The 10,240-nt window shown below is 34.6% G+C and overlaps 1 protein-coding gene across 3 annotated transcripts in view; it reads right to left on the reverse strand.

Annotated features, from left to right (window-relative positions):
- LOC118749507 overlaps positions 1 to 10,240 on the reverse strand; it is a 417,693-nt gene that overhangs the window by 64,910 nt on the left and 342,543 nt on the right. The gene's annotated exons all lie outside the window — the stretch shown is intronic.

Consider the following 10,240-nt stretch of genomic DNA (forward strand, 5'->3'; position numbering starts at 1 on the left):
TTGCATCATCAGTCCCTTGCGAACAATTGTTCTCTAAACGGGAGCCATACTCATCGTACAGTCCTATAAGTAACGTAACTCTTCTTACCGGTTTTTTTCTGGCAGGCTGTAGGTGTGTGTTTGGCAGGCTGTAAGTGTGTTTTTGGTTCAGTCTGTAACAGCCCTATTCCCACGCCAATGACAAAACTCAACGGCTGACTTTTGCCTTTACTACTGCGCCTAGTACTATGCCGCAAATTTATTTTAAGCTCTCTAATGATGACAATTGTCATTGTTATTGTTATGACCTACAAAGTACGCGACAACGGCGAAACAAACTGCGTTTAGGCGCAGTAATTGCGACAATAGTCATACGACGAATTTTGGCAGTGTTGCGAGAATAGGGCTGTTAGTGTATTTTGACTAAATTCCCTGTGGGAAATGGAACTACTTTAAAAGCAATTTAAAAATGTTCTTTTTTTCGAACTACAAGTGGTAGGATTTCTTCCATTTTTCATATAAGCAACTAACTTTATTATCATGGCCATGTCCTAGGCGAAAGTCAATTATCGGACTCTGCAATTTATTTCAACTAATTTAAATTGCATTTGGTTTAAAGAACTTAAACGTCAGTATTTTTCGTTTAAATACGCTTTCATTCTGCATGCACTTCACAGATGCTTTTTCATATTTAGTAGGCAAAAAAATATCATTTTAACATGTTGCCTCTGATGGGATTCGAACCAGCTTTCAGCTACAGCTAGACATGTAAGTGTGCTTTCAAATGTTCAGTTTGAATTATGTATGTGCAAGCAGCAAATCGATTGTCCGACTCTGCATTTGATTTCAACCATTTTAAAATGCTTTCGGATTAAAGCACTTCAAAGTCAGTATGTTTCATTTGAAAGCATCTCTTCGTACTTTCATTCTGCACTTCACAGATGCTTTTTATACATCCAAGACATAAAGGGTTTCTTTGGGTAAAAAGAGTATAAAAATTCGAAACATTTACTCACTTCATTTGTTTCAAAGTAGTTTTTCAATTAGTTCATTTTAAAATATATAACTTGTTTCCGTCAGGGTTGTAATACAAATGGAAGGAATTGTAATAGAAATGAAAGAAATTGTAAAATATAACAGCTAATTCCAAAAAAAAATAGGTGATCTCAGTTGTAGGCATTTTTTGGCAGTTGTTTGTGTTTTTACTTAGGAAACTGGACGATCGCCACAATAACTCAAAATATGAAACGTCTTTTCAGCAAGCACATTGAAAACTCCTTATATTTAGGCAACGTGCCACTAGGGGCCGTTTTCACCATCTCTGGTTAACACTAATCCCCAGTTAAACATCGTTACCGACATTACTGACTCCATGCATGTAACATTGTGTCGATGCATATAAATTTGTGTCGATACCGTGGCAAAAACTTTTAAAGTCCGGTTACTACGCCCATTTTCCAAAATTTTATCATAAACGTACATATTTGCTGGTAAAGAATTGCTGCAAGTATAGGGCTGCCAGATATCTCTGTTGGCAAACTGGGACACTTAAGGGTGAGAAAGGCCTCTCGCTCCCTTCCCTTTCGTTTCGACAAAAATTACGTACGTAGTAAAATTTTATTTTGACAAACAAAAACAAAAACATAAAAACTTGAGATCATGAGATCATTACAACTTATACCAGCAAAACAACATAAATTATCACAACTAAAGCACAGAGAATTTTTCCCAATGCATGTACCTCTTTTGTTCCTTATAAAAATACAGTAAATTCATAAAATTTTTCTTAATATTACAACGCGTTTTTTCTCTCAGTGTAGTCATTTTTATTCAAAATTTGTGCAATCAAATCGAAAACCGGGACACTTAAACGAAACCCTGGACATTTTAGGGTTGGACCGGGACACCGGGACGTCTGGCAGCCCTATGCAAGTATCAATTTTAAATAAAGTAGCTTTAGTATTCACTGATTTATCGAAGATTTCGTATTTCTCTAAATTACCGTTATATGGGATGTCGGCGTGGTTATCGTCCAATTTTTGTAAAATTTTCAGCCATATGGTATGCTGTACCAAAGCCAACAACTGTACCAAGTTTGGGAGAAACTGGTGCAGCGGCTACCAAGATATACACATGTAACCATAGTGGGCGTGGCTACGCCCGTTTTCCAAAAATTTGTAATATTCTTAATTTTCGTCTAAAGGGTATTGTAAATATCAATATTCCGTGAATAATCTCCAGTAGTTACTAAAATATCGCAGTTTTCATATTTCTGAAAACTACCATTATATGGGAGGTAGGCGTGGTTATCGAACGATTTTGCCCATTTTCAATGCCATCCGTGCTACGCCTGAAAGAAGTACACGTACCAAGTTTCGTTAAGACATCTCAATTTTTACTCGAGTTATCGTGAGCACAGATGGACGGACGGACGGACAGACAGTCACCGCTTAATCGATTTCTCTTTTCATTGTGATCATTTATGTATACATTTGTCTATATCTATCTCGATTCGTTTTGCCTGTTATAAAGAACCGTTATGTGAACAAAGTTATAACACTCTTGTGCAGAAGTGCGCTCGGGTATGAAAAGTTTCAAAATCCGCTGGAGAAGGCCTTAGTATTGGTCTTTTAACTGAAAAAAAAGTAAAGTTTTCACAAAACTTTCAATTTCTTCACGCTCTTTTTTGATCGTGATGCAATAAAAACTTTTGTTTGATCTTTATAAAAAAGTACATAAAATCAGTTTTTCAAAAGGCATAAGTCAACCAAAATCTAAAAAAAAATGGCTTAGTAATAGCCATGGGTGATAGCGCATTTCTTATGGCGCTAGCTCAAAAACGCCGGCGCTACTTGTGGTGTCAGCGCACTAACTCAGCGCAATAGCACAGTGTACTGATTTGAATACGGCGTCACATACCCAAAACAGTGGTGTTATGTCTATTATTAATGTAGTAAATGCCACGATATTCTCATTATTTTTGAGTAAAAGCTTCAAATTTTCCAAGATACATAAGTGTTTGACGTTCTCACCATGCAACAAAAACAAAGTAACTGTAATTTCTCAGAATTAAGGCGAATTGTGTGTTTGTCTCATGTGTTTCTTGGTGTTAATAGCACAAGCGCTTTTTATATATAGATCCCCCCCTTCGTCAGTGAAATGAAACTTTTTATTTTTGAATTAATAACACAATACTATTTTACCCTCCCGATTTATAATTTTTTTATTTCAGACTGACGACAAATTATCTTTTAATGAATATATAAAATTATCGGTTGGTGGATTATGTATTTGAATATTTGCGAAATACACTAGGCCATTTTGCTTAGTTCCCGACAGTGTTGGGAAATAATCTATAATCTATACAAAAACTGTACTTTTCGACTGTAAATTGTATCGACTTTTTAATGTGCTCATATGCATGCATGCATACATAGATTCCCTTCAAGACCAATGATGTGATGGTATTCACGGGAAAGTTTATGTAGGTACATTTACATATCTTACACTTTTAAGGCAGATATTTTAAGATACACTCCTTACCAAACAAATTTTTTTAAGTTATTATGAATGGATAAAAGAGACATCTTCTTTGAATTCAGTACTAAAACTTGTCATTTCAAGTGCTTATCAAAACTTTATACATACATGTTAACTAGATTGGCCATTTATCTTAAAATTATATAATTTTAATTATTTGTTTATAAAAATGCAGTTTACACTTTAACAAAACCCGTATAAATCCAGAGTTTAATCTTTGCGCAACATTAAAAAAATCAACGAACTTTCGTAAAGCTTTTTAATTAGATTTCCTAGAAATACATATTTTGAGTGTGCAGTTTTGTAGGCCGATCAATTCAAATAAAGCGCAAGTTTAAAATACATAGCTGCGACTTATCGTTGATTTAGTATGTTTTTTTTTTTGATGAAGGCGTTGCTCATTTTCTTCATTAAACAAATCGTCGAACATACTTATATAATATGGAAGAAAATTACCGACATCGTCAAAAATGTGCCATCAACATCAACTGTAAATCACACCTACTTTAAATTTGCACTTTATTAGATTAAAATTGAATGAGCTAAAAAACTGCAAAATATTAAGAGATAAAGTTTGCCGATTTTTTTTTTAATGTTGTTCAAAGATTAAACTTATTTTCATTTAGTGTTTGTTAAGGAATAAACTATATTTTTATAAACAAATAATTCAAATTAAAATATAATAAAATAAATAGTCAAATCTAGTCAATATGTGAGTCTCGCAAAGTTATGATATTTAAGAACATCTCTCTCTTAATTAACGATTACACTGTTTCTATATGAAGCTGATTTCAACATTTTGTTTTAATAAAATTTAGTATCGAAAATATTCTTTCAAAACTTGCCTAGGAATGTGATATAATGGTTAGTTCAAAACCTTTTTTCAAAAGTTATAAAGGCAAAAACGAGAAGGCGAAGACAAAAAGAGAATAAAAAAATTTCCCACAGTGAATTTTCAGATTTTTAAAACGGTATGGTAATTTAATTTTTTAAATTTAAATAAAGCATGAAGGCCCCATGGAATAAACGAGTAGAAAAAAATATATAACGACAAAACTGGCACATACATAAATATATGAAAGAATGAACTCAGGCGACGCCTCTAGCCATTGTGTGTCACAAATTTAAGTTATCGATGGAAATTTTTTTTTAGAATTTCCTGGTGAAATCGTTCACCTCGTTCATCGCTTATCTGGCCCAAATTTGATGGAAACATATTCAAATGAGCATGCAGATGGTGCAATTTAATGAACATATTGCAACCCATGGCATGGTAGGCAGACAGCATGTCACTTACTACGTCTTCATAATGTTCACTATTTTTGTTCCCAAGAAAATTTTCACACACAGAATAAAAACTTTTCCAAGCATTTGTTTCTAAAGACGTCATTTGTAGTAGACGATTCCCGTCCCTAATCAGTTCCCGTATTTGTGGACCGACAAAAATACCTGTTAAAAATATAATTTAATTTCGTTGTAAATCATGTAAAAATACCCTTGTACCTTCTTTCAATTTCGCGTAACTAGAGGAATATTTATACTAAATATTCTTTTCACCAACTACAAATGACGCACGTGGAACCCAATCTTTTTGAACGCAGTGCAGGCTAGTTGCTCGGCTGTCCCATTCACAAAAATAGCATGAATATTTTGGGTTACTACCCTGCATGCCATTCAAAATTGTTAGTACTTTGAAATCTACTACAATTAGCCACTTGTGAATTTTGTAATCTATGACGTTTAATATTTCAGCCATTCTGTCATAAGATTATTTGATATCAGTAGCGTAAGCCAATGGGACTGATGGAAGCATCAGTGCCGAATTTAAGCAAAGGCTACGTAGTCGCCAGCCACCTGAAGATTAAAAAAGAAACAAAATTATAAGAGTGAAAAAATTATACCTATACATAGTATAAAGGAAAGTCGAGATTCTTTGTACGCGGTAATCTCGAAAACTACTGAACGGATTTTGACGAGCTTTTCTGTAGTATACTCTGTATCGACAGAATTTTAATAAGGTTGCCACCTATCTAAAAAAACTATAAGATCCGCATTGTTCGTTGGATTACAAAAGATGAGGTTTCAAATAAAAGAGATAGGCCTCTAGAAAAGCACGAATGTTTTTTTTTTGAATAGGGTTGCCACCTGTTAACAAAATTGCTATATTTAATCATAATAAGCATAGTCATAAGTTCTGCACCGTCACTGTCAAAAAAAAGATTAGCCTCTACATGTGCGATAATGTATTTTTTTCTGACTAGGGTTGCCATCTATTAAAAAGTTAAAAGATTTTCACCGTTCGTTGGATTACAAAATAAGATACCAAATGAAAGGTCCTGGCTTTCGCATGTAAAAAAGCTTTCGTTTTTTGAATAGGGTTGCCACCTATTTAAAAGTTACTATCTTCTATACATAGTATAAAGGAAAGTTGGTATATTTTGACCAAGCTAATCTCAAAAACTACTGAACCGATTTATACGAGATTTGTGAAGTATAATCTGTATCGATAGCAATAATATCTTTAGTACTTTAAATTCCTATAGGGTTGCCACCTGTCTAAAAAATTATTAGATACGCACTGAGTAGAGTTGCCACTTTTTAAAAATTATAAGATCTTCGCCGTTTGTCGGACTAAAAACTGAGGTACCAAATGAATGGCTATGGTTTTTGCATGTGGAATGAGTGGGGTTGAAACCAATTTAAAAATTATGTATGTATAATGCGCGAGGGCATTTTTTGTTAATGACATTAGATTAGCCTAGTTCATTCAATTTAAAAAAACGAGGTGTCAAAGGAAAAGGCTTGACCTTCCGATTTGTAGTAAAGTTTTATTTTTCGAAGAGGGTTGCAACCTGTGCGAAAAATAAAAAAAATGTGGGTTGTTCGTTAAATTACAAGAAAAGAGGTGTCAAATGAGGGCTTGGCCTCCAGATGCGCAATTATATATTAATTTTTAGCAGGGTTGCAACCTGTTTAGTTGTCAATCGCATCTTATTTAATATCTACACATTCAGCGCGTGGCGAAACCTCGCGCATACGAGGCCGGCTAGTATTTACAATTTTTTTATAAACCTAGGAGGAACTGAAGGCGATTCAATCAAAAACATGTTTAGTTCGTTTTTTACCCTAATCAAAGGGGATTCACATTGTAGTAAAACGTAATTTAAGTTCTAAATAGCTTATTTAGTTTAGTAAGGGCCAATTTCACAGTGCGTAGTTAACTCAGAATCAGCAGTTTTTCAGTACAAAAATCTTTTGTTAACTGCCTATCCTAGTTAACTGTGAAATTGGCCCTAAGCAAAGGAAAATGCGTCGTTTCATCGAGTAAGCGGCAGGCAAACAAACTATGCGTGCCGCCGCCGGCACAGCCACTGGGACAAAGTTGATACCACCCACTTTCGCGTGTCGCAGTTTCGACAGCCTCGATCTTATGGCAATTTCTTTTCTAAAAAAAAATTTTGCATTTTCCTTGCAATAAGTCATTGTGATTACAAATTTGAGGTGTTACTTTGGGTAACTTTTGTACTTGCTATAAGTATAACGGCCCTACTATTTACATACAACTTTGGCGTCGATTAAGTGCTCGCTTCTTTTGTCAACACAGTGAATTTGTCAACATTCAACTTTTCAATAAGAAAAATTGTATATGAGTTATAAAATATAAATAAAGAAAACTTTAACAAGTAAGAAAGTCTAAGTTCGGGCGGAGCCGAACATTATATATCCGGCGCAAATATTAAATATACATACATATGTTTTCCACCTTTCCGAAAGCTACCGCTACATGGTAAGCCGGGGTGTATCAATTTTGAGTAAATTAGCGCCCTTAAATTTCGAAATATTGAAGTTTCAAGCATTTCTGAAATTTATCGTTATATAAAAGGCGGCCGTAATTTTAGTCCGATTTCAATCATTTTCAACGTTTTGCTTTTATGTGGCAAGCACAATAACCATGCCGAGTTTGGTACAAATTGGTAGAACGGTTATAGAGATACATATGTATATGTGATCATAAGTGGGCGGTGCCACGCCCATTTTCCAAAATTTGATCATAAACGTAAAGAATTGTTGCAAGCATCAATTTTGAATAAATTAGCTTTAATATTTACTAATTTATCGAAGATTTCGTATTTCTCTAATTACCGTTATATAAATTGTCAGCGTGGTTTTTGTCCGATTTTAAAAATTTTCGGTCATTTGGTATGTTGTACCAAGGAACTGTGCGAAGTTTGGAAGATATACACGTGGCTACGCCCATTTTCCAAAAATTTATAATATTCTTATCTTTTATCTAAAAATTATTGTAAATATCAATTTTCAGTGAATAATCTTCAGTAGTTACAAAAATATCGCAGTTTCTGTATTTCTGAAAACTACAGTTATATGGGAGGTAGGCGTGGTTATTGTCCGATTTTGACCATTTTTAATACCATCCGCCCTACGCCCGAAAGAAGTACACGTACCAAGTTTCGTTACGATAACACACTTTTAACTTTAGTTATGGTGTGCAAAGGCGGACGGACGGACAGACAGTCACCGCTCAATCGATTTCTAATTTCATTCTGATCATTTATGTATACATTTGTCTATATCTATCTCGATTCGTTTTGCCTGTTACAAACAACCGTTATGTGAACAAAGTTATAATACCCTTGTGCACAAGTGCGCTCGGGTAAAAAAACGGTGGCTGTGGTGCAAGTGTTAGAGAATTTGAGCGCACCTAAAATTTTGTAGCGATACATGGCGCAATAAGCAGGTGAATTAAAAAACAGCTTTCTCGCTTTATGTTCTGTCATTAGTAGTAGTACACTGAAAAAAAAAATCAACCAAAAATTAGTTAATATTACCAAATTCAAACTCGAAAAAGAATCAACGTGATTTTTGGTTAATATTAACAATGCCTTGGTTGATATTTTCAACAATGATTTGGTAATTTTAACCACTCTTTTGTTTATATTAACCAAGCTTTTTCATAATTCGGAGATACAAATAGTGATGTTCCGATACGAGTACATATGAGTAAATACTCGAGTACCTCTACCAAGTACCGAGTATTTTTTGTACTTCGATACATATGACCAAGTACTTGGTGGGTATCGAGTACATTGTGCAAGTATTTACTCGGTCGAAAAATTTATGCAACTCTAGTCAAATTAGTAAAGTTGCCGGAAGTTGGATATACGAAGTTTGACACCTAAAATTGTTGTCGATTTCTAGCATGTATGTATCCCCGCCGCATCCCATGTGCTGAAGCTTTATGGTATTTCATACAACAATAGCCTGCGTTACGCAGGAAAAATACGTATATACACTGAGGAGAAAACGCGTTGTAAAAATGAAATTTTTTTATTTGATTACCGTTTAAAAATTTTCGTATTTAAATCAAGTGAAAAGTGTTCAAAATTGAATATTTCCATTAAACATACACTATGTATAATGGAAATCGTCAATTGAAATACGCCAGTGTTAAAATGAAGCATTTTTCACTGCGCGGATGGCGTTTTGTACGTCTCGGATGCTTTTTCATATGTACCCCGTTTTGTAGTTCCGTACTACATTTGTAGTTCCGTACTACATGTTTATCGCCAAAAACGACCCAGTCCGATAGTAACTAGATCGCCACCAGTTCAAAAGCAGTGAGATGTGGTACTATTAAAAAAAAAAACAATTTCATTTTCAGAAACCTATATCTAAAATGACGAATTTAGAACTGGTTCGAAACTATAGAAAAAGGGATGCAGAACGAACTTGATCTCATCTGGCGAATTTTGAATTAGTTCGGAACTACCGAAAAAGGGATGTAGCGGGAGCTTGTTTACTTTAAATAGATTTTTGCTTGGCTTTCGTTAAAACGCGCTTTCAGTCTGCACTTCGCAAATGCTTTTTCATAGTTTGGTAATACAAATCTAAAATTTTTGTTAACATTTTGGGACCTTCTAACCAATACCAGCCAGCACCTCTGCAAATTCAGCTACAGCCAAAGGTATGTAAACGTGTTTTCAAATGCCAATTTGATTTACATTCATTCAAACAAATTTGGTTTCAGATTGAAAACACATTTCTTTAAAAATAATTAAAAATCTCGACCATGGTAACACTAAAAGACTGTTTGAAAACATCTTGTTACTTTTTTCGTCTGTCGATTTTATAACTGGTTCGGAAATATAGAAAACGGGGTGCAAAGCGAACTAGATCCCATCTGTCGAATTTAGGACTGGTTCTGAACTATAGAAAAAGTAATGCAACGGGGGACAATTTCCAATTCCTATGACATCGCCGTGTTAAATTCGCCAGTTGTTTGCATGCAAAAGAGATTTATCGGGAACTAGTAGTGGGGCTATATATACTAGAAGCGCACCAGTTCCGACCTAGAGATTATCCCTACAGGGTAATTAAGAAAGTATATGTATACAAAGAATGCACAGCGGTAACAACACATACACACATACACACATACATGGTACATGTTTATCTGTACAAACCCTGCAAAAAATGGGACTAATCCGGGGTGACTCCGGGAGCAATCGCAGAGGAGCATGCACTAATACCACTTTTGATCTCTTTATATGGAATGAACTGTCCGTTTTTGTTCGAGCATGTCCTATGAAGAGACTAATTGTTCACCTTTATACCCGAATGGGTATAAAAAGCGACTAGTCACTTAAAAAAAAAAAATAAAAATAAAAATTTGCGCCAGCTGAGATTCGAACTGGGGTGCTCA

The sequence above is a fragment of the Rhagoletis pomonella genome, unplaced genomic scaffold (assembly GCF_013731165.1).
Source record: "Rhagoletis pomonella isolate Grant_MI unplaced genomic scaffold, Rhpom_1.0 Rhpom_scaffold_00017, whole genome shotgun sequence".
Classification (NCBI taxonomy): Eukaryota; Metazoa; Arthropoda; class Insecta; order Diptera; family Tephritidae; genus Rhagoletis; species Rhagoletis pomonella.